The following is a 17,589-nucleotide window of genomic DNA, read 5'->3' on the forward strand; positions in this document are numbered from 1 at the left end:
CCGATCGGGTTCTCCTTAACAGGGTAGCTTCTCATAGGTTCCGGGAAGGTTTATAACTATTTTGGGGGAGGGTACCACCACCCTCCCAAGAGAAATCGCCCCTAGAAAAAAATACCCCTCCCAAAAAAGAGACTTGAACGAAACATAAACCAATTATTTCTCTAATTAGATATTTTAAATAAAAAAAACATTCAAAGTTCCACTAGAGGCCTCTAGGGGCGTAGCCGCTAGTCTGAAAATAAAATAACAAAACCTATGTAAAGCTTCCATAGGTTGGAAAAATTTACCTGTTCAGTAGTTAGTGAGATCTTAACGGACTTATAAAAAAAAATTTACTGATTTATAATAGAATTGCTTTGTAATATCAATTTGTAATAGGCCTATTTATAATTTATTTCAATATTTTTTATTTGAAAGAGAGATTTTTAAAAGACAACAGGTTGAGAATTGCATTTAATCAGAACCTACTTTTCTCTTGTAAACTTAAAACTTTTTTATGATCTATAATAAGCTTTCCTTAAAAACAGGAACATAGCTCGAACGAGCTATTTTGTCATTTTAGAGACATTACATAACGCACTTTTTAACTGAATATAGGACGATGTTCAATAAATTAATCTCTACATCCTAATTTTTAGTTAAGAATTTTTGCCTTTGGTTGATTTGGTAATTTTTAAAGGCAAGGAAAACAATATTTTGATTGGGATAATTAGGAGCAAGATTAATTTATCCCTCCTCAAAGAAATCCAAATGAAGTTTTAAATGGTTTCCCTGATTGATGTTTTGTTCAAAGAGAAAAGATAGGTTTCCTATTTTTTATTGGGTTTAATCAACTGAGAACTTATTTTTCTAGTGCGACGAAAAATCTGAAGAAAAAAAATGTTAACGTTTTGAAACAGCACAAAAACCAATGACGATTACTCTCAATTGAAAATGAAATGGAAGAATAGAAAAAAATCTTATATATTTAGTGAAACGAACTATTAAAGTTTGTTATATTTTAATCCAAACATAACAATTTGAAAAAGGACTTACAAAGGCCATATTAAAAGAGATAAAGAATATTCATTAAGCATACACCAAAAACTACTAGCAATCTAAATTACAGAAAAATAAATTTTCATATATTTACACCCAGGGATCTAAAGGGATAATACAATAAACACTAGATTTATGTCAATTTCTTGTCAATCGCGACGCGAATGATGATAATATAAATACCCTTAATTTAGATTACGATGATTGAAACTTCGGGTATCAATTTACTCAAATGCCCCCCTTCTCCATGGTTACATTACAGGACATTTACTTGTTACCAAATGTAGAATTTTAGGTAGGAAACGGTAGGAGAAGAAGATCATTTATCGTCCAGTGACCTATTCCTACAAATCCCTGATTATTGAGTAATCAAACACATTCTTCTTACTTAATTGGTCCAATACTTAAATTGGTTTAAACAGTTGCCATACAAAACTGAAAATAAAACAAAAATAACTTTTACCTTAGTATATGATTTTTTTTTTTTACTACTCATTACAATATAGCCCAAAAAAAACTAGCTTCACCATTATGAAGCTCTCCAGGAACATGTGGATTTTTATTCTACTGTTTTTGGAGATATTATAGAATAAACAGACAAACACAGATTTCTTTCGTACTACAATGTGTACACAATAGCCATATTATTCCTTAACTTGCTACAATTTTCTGATAAGGGGTCTAGATCTACTATAAATAAAGCATAATTAGAATGGCAAGTTCAATGTTTTGCTAAAATATTGTTTAGTTTGTTTGTATGGCAGCCTAGATTGAAGTAATAAACGGGGGAAGAATGGGTAATAATGCTTGGGATAGCCTCGGTGTTTGTTTTAGAAAATTTTAGGCGATGATCCGTTTGTGGAACCAATATTTTGATCATTTATTTTTTACACTTTTATTTTTCTGTTTAGAAGTTAAAGATCTTAAAGATAGCAAAATCGATTTATAACATGGTAGAATTCCCTAAGTAGCTTGTAGATGCTAAGGGCGAAGCCTCTTATAATCCATATATATAATGTCTGTCTGACTCTGTATCTGTTGTGAAGGATCTTGCTAACCGCTGTACCGATTAGGTTTTTTACAGTGAAGCTTGTTATAGTCTAAAGAAGTTTCAAAATATTTTTAGGGGTATTTTATAAAAAAAAACTTCGCTTCTTATTAACATAATTAGTTACTTCGACCCTAGCCTCTAGGTGAGGTCTTTAAAATATCTTAAAACCTCCCCGAGACATTTGTTAAGCTATACTGAAAAGTACAACCTGGCAAGGCCAGTATATTTTGAGTTCCTTAGCTTCAAACAATAAAAAAACCTTCAAACTTTACAAAATAGGATGGTCTCTTTTTACCCCAAAATATTAATATAACTTCTGAAATTGGATTCAAAGAAACATATGGCTGCTTTGTTTTAAAGAATGTACAGAACATTAGCACCAGAAGTTGCTGATTATTCTTGGAGGTTTATGGGTGGTGGGAAAGCGTTTTATATCATTCAACGATTTTTAGTTGAGAGGCTACTCTGTTAGTTTTGCATATTTATTTGTCTGTCTGTTTGTTTGTTACAATTAATGTAACCTATCAAAAAAACGGATATAACCTTTATTTTTTCCATCAATAATTTGAGTTTAAATACCATATTTAATTTCCAAGATATAAGTCAAATACATGGCTTATTAAAAAATGGTAGTGCCTGACATTAAATAAACATGTATTTTTTAAAATATTGTTAGGTTAAAATTTACGTCATCTATATGGCATTAAATAAACGTGGTCATGGCTGACATGATATCGACATTACGATATTAAAAATGACATTATGACAGACACTTATGTTGGTATAGTCACTGCATATTTTTTCGGACATGGGAATTGATTAAATTTAAACATATATTTTCACCTTTCTTATTCTTGATTCTTTTCCTCTGTATTCTACTTTTTCTTGGATATATATCCTTGTCGCTAATTAGGTCATCCACCTTAAACTTAATTATGATCGGAAATTGATAGTATCTTCATACTAAAGTACTTAGATGTTTGTATGCCTGTCTATTGCTTTAAGATCTCACAAACAGGTTTGTTTCCCTGTAAAAACTAACAACATTTGTCGAAATGTAATTTTAAGTTTACGTTGACTAAATGGCTTAGCTGACATAAAATCAGGTTGCTTTTTTCAAATCACTTTATTAAAAATCTAGCGGTTACGCCCCTAGAGGCCTCTAGTGGCACTTTAAATGTTTTTGTTTGTTAAAGTCTCTACGATAATTCTTTACGTACGATTCTCTTTATGTTACGTTAAAGTCTCCCGTATATTATTTTTTTTCTCGATTTTTTTGTTATTTCTCTTGGGAGGTTGGTGGTACCCTCCCCCAAAATAGTTATAAACCTTCCCAGGACCCATGAGAATCTACCCTGTTAAGGAGAACCTGATCGGTTCAGCGGTTAGCGAGATCCTTCGGTACAGACACAAAGACAAACAAACATCCTGTTACTTTAGTATAAGGATTTATGTAAGATGTAGCTCCTATCAACGACATTTGCCTGGAAGTCATAACTGTGCATGGTAATGCGTTGCGACTGTTTTGGACCAAGGCATTTCCCCTATTCTTACTATTGAGGTCGTGCATCTGACATACCAGCGGTAGGTACAACTTTTATCGTCCTTGGTTATGACACAGTTTGGGCCTAGATTCAAACCCAAAACCTCATCAACGACGACCCGGTGCGCTACGTGTCACCTATATTGCATTAATTAAAATAGGGTAAAGCTGAAACGTCATGCAAATAACAATAATCTATGCTTATTGTGAGATAATAACTACACAAAAGCGCTCTTGACGCTGCTTACATGGAGATTAAGTAAAAAGGTGTACCTATATATTTAATCTAACAAATATTGATAATCCTAGCTATCCCGTGAGATCCATTACCCCACGTACACCTTAATACCTGAGAATTAGGTAAATCTAGATAAACATTGTAATGAATGAGAATAATTTGTTATCAAACCATCGTCTAGAAACATCTATCCCCCCCCCCCCTTGTTTTATTTAAACCATATTCCATGGTGTTTTTGTATTTTAACAAATATTGTAGTAAAAAGAGCAATATAGAAATATTCTTTAAAGATTAGCAACCATTAGTAACTGCTTATTAAGTTTTTGTAAAAACGAGCCTAAAAAGATTATTACGTTTTACAGGATTTTTACAACTTGTGACTTAAAATCTTTAAGACTGCTGATAATTCAGATGTTTGCTTTTTGGGACCAAGTTTCTAGCTATACTTAACCATATCTTTAGCAAGACCCTAAAAAGCTAAGTTAGATCATATTTTAATTTTTGCTGAAATATACAAAACATATTTTTTTAGTTTTTTCGTATTGTTAGACTATTTACCCTTTTAGTGCCAGTTATCTAACCCTCTCTTTTAATTACCACCTGCCCCCCTTCCCTTTAGCATTTTGTTTCCTGAAATCTTAAGCCCCCTCCCCTCTTTTTTGCCCTCCCCCCATTTCAAAATTTCATTCACACCCTATCTCATCCTATTCATTATCTCATTTACGAATCTTTTAATTTTTGATTATTTTTTATGAAAAACAAAAATTGCAATTTTGCTTTCCTTTTGTATATATTCTTAATCATGAAAAAAGTCCTCAATATAAAGTTTTTAATAAACATATCATATTTTTCTGAGAAATTACTTCAATAACGCAAATTTATAGTAGACAATTACCCCCCCCCCCCCTTCCTCATTTAGGAAAAGGATAAATCTATAAAAGTTTGAAATTAGATTTTAAAAATTTCTATAGTCTAAAATTTATTTCATTTATTACAGTAAGATCTCATAATTTACTTAAAATTGGCCCACATTTTCCAAAGAAGCTTAGAATGGGTCCAATGCATTTTTGACTATTTGTCGAGGAGGTCGGTCAACCTTTCTCAGGAGTCAGAGGTAGTAGTAGAAAAAAACTTTACCCCAATCAATGAAAATATATATTTTTATAAAAATTAAATCGAAATTTGTTCAGGGAGTCGTTTCCAGGAAGAAATATAGAACAGAACAGGTAGCACGTCCTATTTTACTAACTTTCAGTGCATAAACCCAGCTGTTAACCCTTACAGGTGAAGCGTTGAGATAGGAAATTAATTGCTATCTACAAAATAATCTCTTCAAACAAACTTAATTGTCAAAACCTACAAATTTTAGACAATGAAATTATATGAGAATTAACCAGGGATAAAGGAATCGATAAACAGCAAAATCACAGACAAAAAAAAGTTAACACTTTTGGTTAATTCCTTATTTCTAACTAGAGCATCGCTAGGGTTCTAAAGAGATCAACTGAAAATGGATTGCCTATTTCTTCAATAATTTCCAAATTTGTACAGCAGATAACCCAATTATTGCAAACGATATTTTCAGCTACTCCGGTCAAAGGAAAAAAGCGATATAATGTATAAACGATTTTTACATTATACATTCAAAATTTTAATTTTTCAAATTATGATTTTTTTTGGAAGTTTGAAGCTTTTTTAGCTAGTAGTAAATATTGAGATAAGACGCGGATGCTAGGTACACTTTCGGAAACTAAAATTCAGTACATCTCTGAAGAGGATGGGCATAGAATAATAATATTCAGATCCAAAGACAGGTATAAAGCTACTCAGAAACCCCTTAAACCTTTTCCGAATTTTGTTCCTTCAGACAAAATATCTTTCTCAACTATTTATCGACTTAGCCCAATTTATTTTTATTTATTTTTCCCTTTATCCTTAAAACTGATAAATATTGCCTTTTCCTGTAACTCTTAACCATCTAATTTTTAATTGTATATCATTATTATTTGTTTTTAAAAATCTTTTAAATAGAGATGTCAATAAGATTAACGTTTTAATTACAGGCGGTTATCTTACCTTACTTAATATAATTCGAACAAGCCTGCCCCCCCCCCCCCCCGTTTCCCCCATTTTTGATTTAATAGCAATTCTGAAACTAAGTTAATCCGTCCTTCATACCGTCCGTCAATACGTGTATTATTATTGTACCTTCCTTGTTAATTAACGAATTTGAAGACTTTCATATCATGACGCATACAATATTTGGATTACCAATAGCTTCATAAATTTCTCTAAACGGTTTGATTTGGGTAAGAAATTAGCCTAAAACCACCCTAAGTATAACTAAAAGCAGGAAAACCTAACCTCATCGGACCAGCAATTTCCGAGATATTTTACTTCAGTCAAAAAGCCCAACCTACTGTATATTGTTTTAGATATTTTGTTATTTATTGACAAAACTTGCAAATAATGCACGTGAACAGATTATTTTTATAGTCGTATTGGAGAAATAGATTTAGAATATAAGTGGATATTTTGACAGTAGAAAACTTGTCTTCAATTTAGGTTGCTATTTTCCCTTTCATTTATTGGTCAGTTTATTTATCTAGTAGGAGGGGGGGGGATTAGGTCCAAGGGGTGGAGGGGGGTATCGTTATTTTAGCCTTCTACAAGTTTCACATTATTAGAGAACATGATAATCTGGTGTAAGATCCTAGTAATAATAAATCCATTCTTGGAGTAAAAAGTACCATTTGGATAAATGAAGTATTATAAAAAGATGTCAGTTGGAAAGAATATTTAACTGTACACTAATTAAACTAAAACAAAGAAATAAAAAAAAAAGATTAGAACATAAAATTATCCAAAATTGTTGAAATCCGGTTGGAAATATGTTTATTTATCAAAAGAATTCACACATTTATGTTTTCTCTAATAAATCAGGGAAACTTTTTGCACCATTTTCTCCATTTTTCCTAATTTGTGCCGAAGTTTTTGCTAAGTATTAAAACCAATGATAAATGTAATATTGCCTGGATCCAAATGTCTCTATCAATGCCTGCCTAATGTACCTTAACACACACACTCACACACACTCTGACACACACACTCACTCACACCCACAATCAAACACACTCACACACACACATTGTAGAACAAGGAGAAATGCATCCACAGATCAAAATAGCCTCATTATACATATCTTATTATATAAAGTAGTAAGTTTTTTGTCTATAGCTCAAGATTTTATTAAATACTGACCAATTGAGTTCTCCATTTTTTGGCATCAGCAGCTAGTGTGTAATAACGCAGCTTCTAGTAAATAGAACATGTTCAGATGTTATTCCGTTTGTCTGTCCTTGTGTCTGTCTTTACCTGTTGGTTACAGAAAAATAGAATTAGAATTAAGCGTAGATGCTAGGCAAGATTGTGTTTATCCTTTTGTTTAGCTTCCTATAGCTATAAGTAATATGTAAGTGTAGAATTATATTGGCAGTCATACCACAATTAACTAATTTTAAGCCTCTTTTATTATGAGGAATGTCCATTATTAGATGATGAAAATGTGTTGATTGTTTTTTTGTGTTATTATTAGTGCATTGAGTTTCTTTTGTAAATGAGTTCTGGTTATATTCTGGTATTTCTAGAATTATATTAATCCCTGATTTTTAACTAACATAAATTTTGTCATAACTTTGTCAGAGAAGCTCCAATTGAAAAAAAATTCTATTTATAATAAAAACATGACTGCATAAATTTTAATTATGCTTTTGCTCTGTAAAAATTGAAAGTTACTACACTTTAAAGAATAACCATAACTCCACTCAGTTGTATATCGAAAAGTTGAAACTGTAAGCTGCAGACAGAAGTACGTAATTATATTAAATCTATGCTTTTGAAGACACATACAAACCAAATCAAAATCACACACACTCACACACACACACACACACACACACAAAAGCAGAGAAAATTAAATCATACCATGGTGAGAAAAAAAAAGAATTTTGGATCATTAGTTGAGTTGACAATTTTGTTTATAGATTTCTAATGATTTTCTGGTGTGATATAACTTCTGCAAAAGTGTCATTTTCTCTAAATATAAATATAGCCGAAATCCTAGAATTATATTATTATATTTCCAAAACACAAATTATTGGTTGTACAAAATAGCAAAGTGTTCAAAAGTTTTCCATCAATAATTTTAATAGACAGATGAGGTTATCTTGTTCAGCATAATTGGGAGTAAACAATATTTTATCGCCCATTGTATTATCCCTGTAGTTCTGTAATCACCTTTTTGTGAGTTCTGCTATTATGATAGTAGATCTTTGCTATTTTGATTTTAGCAATTGTATAAAAAAGTTTTATGTGGAAATAATGTTACACCTAATTTTCTTGATACAATTAATTGTTCTAGAAATTAATTTTCCAATTGTGTTGTCAAGAGGTTGACCAATAAAATAATTAGAAATCAATGTTTTCGCCTTAATCGTATTAGGCTCTGACCTGCGGATACAGAACACTGACAAATATCACAAAATTAAAGTAACAGGATGTCTATGTGTATTTCTGTGTGTAACTTAGAATCTCGTTAACCGCTCTTTTCTCTCTTTTCCTAGCCTTGAAACCAAATACATTTCAAAGAAGAGGAAGCAGCTTATAGTGAAAAATGACATCATACAAAGCAAATGACAAATGATAGGCCAGTATACATTTTACCATTGGTCAATTACAATGTATACTGGAAATATAATTGGTCATTTGTATCGTATGACGTTATTTTTATTAGGCACTATAAGCTGATTCAAAGAAGAGTTGCTACGCTTTTTAAATGTAAGTCCTTGTTACAGGAATCACCAAGTTTAAAATCAATTATATAATGCCTAAATTAGTAGTAAAAATACATTAAATTTTTTTCTTAATAGAAACCCTGTCCTAGAATATATTAAAGTTTTAAATATAAATCTAAAATGCACAATAATATCATTAATATAGTCACATGTGCTCTACAAATTATTAATGTATTTTTTTTCGAGGATTTTCTATAATTAAAGTTTTTGTGGGTCTGTCAATATGAGAATTATATTAAGTTACAATACATATTTTTAATTTTTTTCTAGAGCCGAATTTTCTTGGGAAGGTGATGGCCCACCCCCCCCCCCCCCTCCAAAAAAATAGTTACTTATCTTTCCAGGACCTCTAAGAAGCTACGTTGTAAAGGAGAACCATATAGGTTCAGCGGTTAGCGAGATCCTTCGATACACACAGACAGACAGAAAGACTCAAACATTCTATTACTTTTAGTTACATTTAGTTTGTTCTACTTTTAATGCACGTTGTTATTCTTGTTTATGTCATATGTCATAAAATAATGTCTTGTCTGTATTAATTTGTAATGCATGTTAAGTTTTAATTAAGTTAAGAAATAATGGTCTATTTTTTAAAGTAATGGCGTAAATAGAGGTTGGATTTTAAATTTTTTTTGTGTGTTTAAAACTTCTGATTAGGTCTCTGCATCTGCAGCAGTTGTTACAAACATCAGGTGGTTGCTATTTTGATGAGGATACTTAAGAAACATGGTGGCAGTTACAATCGGCAGTTGCAGGAGCCAACATAACGGCTGAAAACTAAGTTTTAATCTTAGCCGCCATTTCAAACTAAAATGCATTTTGTTTTAGTATTTTGAGTCCTCAGTAAAGCCAATATTTTCTTTTCAGGCAGACTGTCGTCCTAAAGCTGGCGACTATCTAAATCAAATACATCCCTAATAAAGATAAACAAAATTACCCCTTTAAAGGAGAGGGAATAGTTTTGACACTGTTAGTTTGCAATCAAGATTTAACGAATAAGAGATCGGACTAGTATAATTACCCTCAATACTAGTAAATCGTAAAAAAAAGCTCTGATTAAAAAATAATTTGAAAAAATCCCTCTACCCTCATTTACTAATTTTCTACATTTAGTAACCCCTTGATTACTTTTTTGTATGTTTTAGGAAAGTAAATCACCGAAAAAAAGAAATCAACTATAGACAAGGATAATTGTGTTTATAAGTAGCACAGATTGCATTAAGTTTGTCTTGGTTATTCTGTCATGACATTCGGTCGACAATCATTTGTATATGGCATTAAATAAAATTAATCGACATACCTTTTTTGGTGAAGGACAATAGGTTGATGACTTTATGCAGTCAATAAAAGTTATCATGACTGACGATATATCATCGTAATAACTTTCATTTTGTGACATTAAAAAACACAAAAGGTTGACAGGGTAGTAAGTGTGTGTCCATAGAATTCTGAAATAAACCTGCCCTGTTAATCCTCTCAGGATATTGTTAACATATATTTTCTATAGATGATGTCTGAATAGGCATAATATCAAATTTACGTCCAAACCTAACATTGACCATATTCATGACGTTTTTCTAATAAATCCAAGGTTTAGCATTCACCTGCCAGCCACCTGAAAGCCGCTTGAAAAGCGTTTCAGAACTGTTAACATACCTATTACCTGAGTATCTAGATATGTTCATTATATTCATACAATGGGTACTTTTGATAAATTTTCATTGGTTGGTTCCAATTCCAACATCTAATTATCATCCATTATCTTACCCATTAAGCTCCCAGCTTATTAATATTGAACATAAATATTGATAATTACTTATATTAGAATTATAGAGTAGCTTCGTTGGCGAGAAAAAAAGGGGGCGAAAGAGGTGCGTTACTGAATGAAAAGCAAACAACTGGTTGATTATATTACAATTATCTTGGGAAATTCGGTTTAATTGAGAAAAAAATAAAGGGCACGTCATTAATGGGTTAATGGAGTGTAACCCCCGACAGAAAGAGCTCCCTTTGTTGCTCCCTTTTCCACTTTGATTACCCTTTTACAGTTTTTAAAGGATATACAAGAAAAACACTTTCCAAAAGTGCATAATAATACCCAAAAAGAAAATCAATAATATGGTGCAAATTGATGAATTTGATTATAATAAATGCTTTATTTTAGCATTAAAATTTGAGCCTAAAGCCTTCAGGATTCTTCTGATTCCAATTCAAACTAAACTAAATCAGTTACTTAACACGTAAGATCATTAAGTATTTTTTCTTCAATTTAACATATTTAGTCAATTATTGATAAGCTGGCAAACTGAAGAGTTGCTACGCAATTTTAAAAAGTTTTTTTTTAGGGTATCAAAGTAGATAGGGAGATAGATAATAGATAGATAGATAGGTAAGCACATTATACAATCATTGAGAGCTTCCTCTAACTTGACTTCTCAAAGGAAGGCTTAATGCGATGATAAAGGGTTACTCATGACCAATAGATATTATACTCTAGAGTAGTAACACTTCAGTTGATGATAAAGGGTTACTCATGACCATTAGATATTATACTCTAGAGTTGTAACATTCTAGTTGATAATAAAAAGGTTACTCATGACCAATAGATATCATATTCTAGAGTTGTACGCTCTAGTTGATAATAAAGGGGTACTCATACTAATAGATATTAAACTCTAGAGAAGTAACACTCTAGTTGATGATAAAGTGTTACTCATGACCATTAGATATTATACTCTAGAGGTGTAACACTCTAGTTGATGATAAAGGGTTACTCATGACCAATAGATATTATACTCTAGAGTAGTAACACTCTAGTTTATGATAAAATGTTACTCATGACCAAAAGATATTATACTCTAGAGTTGTAACACTCTAGTTGATGATAAAGGGTTACTCATGACCAATAGATATTATACTCTAGAGAAGTAACTCTCTGGTTGATGATAAAGGGTTACTCATGACCAATAGATATTATACTCTAAAGTTGTAACATTCTAGTTGATTATAAAGAGTTACTCATGACAGATATTATACTCTAGAGTTGTAACACTCTAGTTGATAAAAAATAGTTACTCATGACCAATATAGATATTATACTCTAGAGTTGTAACACTCTAGTTGATGTTAAAGGTTTACTTATGACCAATAGATATTATATTCTAGAGTTATAACACTCTAGATGAAACAACATAGGCTTAGTTTAATGATGAAAGGTATATCATTATTAAAAGATATCATGTTCGAGAGTAGTACCATAATACTCAAATATAAATTCCACAAAACATTGTTAAAGTCTTTGCTGTACAAGATTTATGTTAAACAATAATGATTAATAATATCCCAATAATTATAATGATTTGATTTTAAAAATTAAATTCAAGAAATTTTCCAAAACATTATTACTCTCAAGTATAACTAATTTACTTTGCCTTAATAGAGCTTGTCTTTGATTCAAAATTTTGAGCTTTCTTTCACATAGGGGGGTTCAAACAACCTACACACACCTAACACACACACACACACACAAGCAGTGGAGACAGGCAGACACTTAAAATTGAAAGAAAAAAAGGGGAGGGGGTGTTAGGTACTAAGAATGGAGGTGAAATATGTGGGTTTGGGTGGTTTCGGTATGGTTTGGGCCAATTAGCCTTATTTTCTCAAATCTCCTCTCCCTCTCACCTCTCTCTCTCCCTCTTCTTGGTTTAGACTTACCCTGGGAATTTCTTGCTCAAATGCAGCGGAGGAGGGATTTGCATTCTGAAGAAAATAAAGCTTTCTACAACAACTCCCTAAGGTAATATGTTGTATTATTTTAGAATAATAATAATTTAAAATGAAAGTAAGGGACATCAACTATCCCAAAAATATTTGTTGTTGGAGGGGGGGGGGGGTTGAGTTGGTGACCCCCTTTGAAAACATGATAAACACAAAAATAGGCTTACCCTAAAATTGCCTGTCAAATTTAAGACTATGGTCTAATTTTTTTTATTTATTTATCTTAAGCAACTCACAGCAAGGTATACCCATGTACTAGCGGTTGCTTTCATAACATCTAGAGGCAATGTGTCCAAGGACGGAAAAGGTCATAAATAGCCTAAAACCATCCCAAGACCCATTAGTGGCTTCTTTCATTTGTCGAGTCCTCAATCGGGTAAGCGAAGCCTAAAACCAAAATAGACTTATTCTTCCTTAATTCTTTTAAAGTTTATTGTCTTTGAGAAATCTTTAAGAAATCTTGTACCTAATTCAAATGCTTCTTGAAAGCTTCACACAAATTCTTCGAACACACACAAACACTCACACACATACACAAAACACACACACACACACACATACACATACACACAAACAGACCTTCATTTAATTGTTAGACATGAAGCAATGAATAAAAATTGTTGGGTAATAAGGTAGTTGTTATAATAGACTTGCCCAAATAGACATATAATTTACCACAAATCAATGACCCCAATTGCCATATAAATTAAGTTACATTATTTCTTTCTTATTCAATACAAAAGACAATTGTCTGCAGATAATAAAATTAGACAAAATCCTTTTTTGATAGTCCATGGGAACATATTAACATATTGAACATTTTTTATTACTTTAGAATAGAACTATTATAGATGGGCTATAAATTTGCTAAATTTCTGTCAGCAACAGTAAGGTAATTCTTGTTAAATTAATACCTCCTAAACCTATACTTCTTATACTATCTTCAGGGGCTGTGATTCTGCAAATTAATTTCATTTGAAATTGCTGAAGAACATTAGAAAAGTTTTTGGTACGCCAATTATTTTGTGTTGTAACTAAAGGCAAGTGGATAGAAGGGAGTACTAAAAGAAGGAAGTAGTTTGTGAGGAAATTTTCACTTAGAATTGTTTGTCAGAATCTTTTTCCCTTGTCCCTGACTATCTTATGAGTATTTAAATAACTATCCCTGTCCCTAGGACAAGCACAATATTGGAGTAGAAATTGATCTGTCACGCAGTAGTCAATTATATCACAAGAATAAAATAACTGAGAACGAAATTCTTAGGTTTTTTAGTCTCTAGAACATTAAAATTTAATTTGAGCGTATACAGATTATAGATATTTATTAATTCAGTATCTTTGACAAATGAGATTCATTTAATTTTTTTTTTAAATAAGACACAGTTCTTTAAAAATTATTTTCTTAGGCATTTAAGCCCAGTTCTAAGGACCTAACTAATCTTTTAACAATACTGAACTTAACGGAGTGTTTAAGTAGAAGATGGTTAAAATTAAACAAGAAATAACTTTTAAAACGGTAGATGTTTTATCATAAAGACAAGAAAAAAGTTTCTAAGGGGTTAAGTCGTCTCTTTAATTTCAATTTTGACTTTAAAAAGAAGGGGTTCTTGAGTGGCGATTCTCTTGGGACGGTTGGGAAACCCTCCCCCAAATCAGTTTAAACCTTCCCTGGACCTACAAAAAAGCCTAACTGTAAAGGTGAACCATATCTTTCACAATAACCGTCGCTACTGTCAGACAGATACTAAGTTATCCTGTTGCTTTTATATTAAGATAAATTAAAGCATTAACATACAAATATTATAATGTTTATCAAGGCATCTTCCTGTAACTTTACAGCATTTAAAGTCATCAAAACCTGCATCAAATTAGATTGACCTTCACACCTTGAGTGATATATGTTTTAAATTTAGTTTAAATTTGATCTAATAAATGTAATTTAATGTGATCTTTAGAACCTTTTTTTTGTAAGATTTGATTTGGTCAATTTAAGGGGATATAGGGGTAGATAAATCTATCCAAAATTTTAGCAGGGCTAAATATCTTCTTTTTATGGTAACTTGTTGCTTGGCCCCTAGCCTCTAGAGTTCAGGAAAATAGTCTAAAGCCACATCGAGACATTTGTAAAGCTCACCTGTAAAGGTAACCCATTCTAACCAGCAATTTCTGATACCTATAACTTGATACATGTTTTAGTAATATTTTTTTTAAGTGGCCAATTGTATGAAAAAAAAAATAAAAACAATTAAATGCTTCAAAAATGATAAAAAAAGTCTGATGTTTGTCAGTTTAAATTTTCAATATCTTATTCTACCACCCCCCAATTATCTTTATTTTTATACCCCCTACCCCACCTAACAAAAATTATTCTTGAAAGAGCAAAAATGCAGAAGAAAAATTAATTTAGATATTCCCTAAGAGGCTAGTCTCGAAGCTGGTATTTAAGATAGACGGCTAAAGTTTTGTAAAGATTTCCATAACCAATTTTAATAAAAATCTACACTCTTCTGATGGATATTTTAATTTTTTTTAAATGATTTAATTTACCCTTTACTCCTACAAATTCACACTGGTTAATGTGCGAACCTAATTCTAAATAAAAATTGGTGTTTAATATTTTTTTTTTATATAGTTAAATATAGAAAATTATATAATTTAGCTTCAAAGTTTTTTTTCCACTGACACATAAATATCTATTCTTTAAACCAAATAGCTTAAATTACCAATAATATAAATAAAATTAATTTTAACCTTTGTGATAATACCTCTTCTAAAAGATAATATAATTCGTTCCCTCTGCTGCTATGTCAGGCAAAAGGCAGTAGGTGCAATTTTTCTCACAGGATCTTAATGTAACCTCCCCCCCCCCTTGCTTTTTGAATGGATACATTTATTGTAGTCATTGAGACAAACATATACTATCCTATCTATAATACAAAGTAGAACGATGTATGTCTGTCCGTCTAAAGCTTAAGATCTCGGTAACCGCTGAACCGAATGGGCTATACTCCTCAGGGAATATACGTACTGGTCCTGTGGTGGTTTTAAGCTATTTTCTTGGGGGGGTTGGACACTCCCCCTCCCCCTCCCAAAAAAAAAGTTGTCTAAAAGATTGAAAAGAAAACGTTATGGATAACCCATGAAATTATGGTTCGCAGCACCAAAATATGTTGTTTTTTTTAAATGTTCGAAATAAGTGGTTGCATCTCCAATTTTTTTTTAATTACCTCTTGGGGCAAAGTCTCTAGTCTATTATATAAAGTAGTAAGGTTTTTCGTTTGAAGCATAAGATTTCGATTACTACTGAACCAATTCAGTTCTCCATTTCAGGAAAGCATCACATAAGCCTTAGGATGGTTTAGTCTATTTTATTATTAGATTAAAGTCTTTGGGTAATTTTTTGCTATTTTTTGCCCTTCCCTATCAAAACCAATACATAGCCTTTAGATGCTAGGGGAGCAGCCGCTAGTATAATAAAAAGTATGGTTCTTTTTGTGTCTTAAGATTGCAATAACTACTGACTTTTCAGTATAAAATTCACAGCCTCTAGATGCGAGGGGAGCAGCCTTTAGTATAAGTTAGAGAGCAGCTACTAAAGAATGAAGGATCTAAGAATTTTGTTGAACCTACCTTTTGTTTTAAGAATTTACCGGTGGTTTTTAATATAGATTTTATAACGTAGATTGGTGTTAATCTAATAAAGGGGATTAACTACATTACATGGGATTAAATAATGAAATGAGGTAAAATACAGAATCTAAGAAATCTTTTTGGTATTAGATGATAATAATAAACAAGAATACTTCTATCCCAAACTAGCACAATCTTGTTGGAAATAATTCAGATTCAAGCATAGCATAGAGTATGCTGGTTTGGGTTGTAGGTTAGTATAGACACTACTATTTCCAAAGCCCTTTTAAATCCCCTAAAGCCTTTTCCTTTATAATTTCTAAAATATTTAAAATATTTGTGCTATCTTAGTTAATTTAATAAAAATCAAAATAATCAAAACCAAGTATTAGTAGGTTGGTTTTCTTGAAAAGTTGGGTGGCCGTTTCTCTAGAGAATCTCTGTTGTTTTGATTGAGTGATTGGTGTTGATTGGTTTACTCATTCAATATCCGGTTAAACTTCCCTTTTTACTTAACCTTACCCCCCTGAAGCCCAACATAAAAACCAACCCAATTAGACCAATGTAAAATTCTTTCTTAAAAGATATTCTTAAAAACTATGTATTTAATATCAGTCAGCAAGGAAGGGGCCAATGGGCTGTTTATTACACTAGTCCCCAAAGATTTATAGTAACGTTTTCTTATTCGTTGGCTTAATAATTTCATTGTGACTTATATTGAATTATGATATGTTGGTTCCTCAGGTTGAGCGTCCCTAGGTTTCAACAAATTATTGTAATCAACAGAAGTGGTAATTTTGTGTATAAATGCATACCTCCTATCTACGATATAAATATACATAAATTGTAAATAGATAATCATGGAATGAAATTATACTGGTACCCAAAGTTTGTAAAACACGTTCCATCAATTGTTGGCTTAAAGTTAAACTTTGGGGACTCATACAATCTAGATTGTGCTATCTAAACTAGCAGTGTTCAAACTTTTAAAATAATTTCAATCTACAGAAGGGGTCATTTTATACATCTTCATTGGGTATGTAAATCAATTTATCGTGTCATATCAATTAAGATCCCAGAGTATGATATGATTAAAGTAGTAAGAGTTTTTTTGTCTGAAGCTAAAGATCTCAGAAACTATCAGTCCGAATTGGTCTTACTATTCAAGGAGGCTTTACAAATGTTTTTAGTGGTTTTAGGCTAATTTCTGACCTCCATCGCCCTCACCTAATGGCTAGACGCGAAGCAACTAGTTACTTATAGAATTGCTTTTCTATAATAATTTTCGTTTCAGTTTCTTCCTATTCAACCCCTCTCATCTTTTTTTAAGCTCTAATAATGGCAATCAAATTATCAACAAGCCACTCAATATACCTCCACTTTAAGTAACTCAAAGTTACACCCCCCCCCCCCCCCTACATCTCAAATTTTTTCTAATTTCAAAATTTAGATATTTCTA

Source organism: Acartia tonsa, chromosome 4 (genome assembly GCF_053477335.1).
Source record: "Acartia tonsa isolate MP-2025a chromosome 4, ASM5347733v1, whole genome shotgun sequence".
NCBI lineage: Eukaryota > Metazoa > Arthropoda > Copepoda > Calanoida > Acartiidae > Acartia > Acartia tonsa.